Genomic DNA, 588 nt, shown 5'->3' with positions numbered 1-588 from the left:
GTCCCCCGTCCCCGCCCCCCCTGCCGCCCAGAGATTCCCAAGGGAACAGGCACCAAGGGCAAATGGTAGGAGATACAAGCTGTGCTTTGTTGTTGCCAGGCCTGCCTGGCAGCCAGAGCTCTGGGCTGAGGCCGGGCTAGAGCCCAGGGCCTGCCTGAAGGCCTCAGGGCCTTTCCCCTCCCTAAGCTCTCCTTTGTCTGGGGGATGGTTCTTCCTTCTGGTCAGTAGCTGACTAGAGAAGCAAAGGCAAGTATGCGGCGTAGGTGTGGGTGAAAGCAAGAATCACATTCTTGTGTGCCATTTTTTTTCATGCTCCATGACCCCACACACAAGTAAACGTGACCTAACCGTCGCCCTGGAGTCTGGCCGACCAGATGAGTAGTCCATCTTAAGGCCAAGAGCAGAAAGAAGGCAAGGAGACTTTCCTGGTGTGGCCAGGGCCTTCCTCGGACAATGGCAGTCTACGCTAGAAATTTCCAGAACCTCCTTCTCTCTCGTCCTTCCAGCCCAACTGGTCCACAGCCACTACTTTACCCCCTGGACCACTGCCTCAGTCCACCCCCGCCCCCCCCCCCCCCCCCCCCCCCC

Source organism: Myotis brandtii, unplaced genomic scaffold (assembly GCF_000412655.1).
Source record: "Myotis brandtii unplaced genomic scaffold, ASM41265v1 scaffold13, whole genome shotgun sequence".
NCBI lineage: Eukaryota > Metazoa > Chordata > Mammalia > Chiroptera > Vespertilionidae > Myotis > Myotis brandtii.
The sequence above is the reverse complement of the archived record's forward strand: the minus strand, read 5'-3'. Positions refer to the sequence as shown.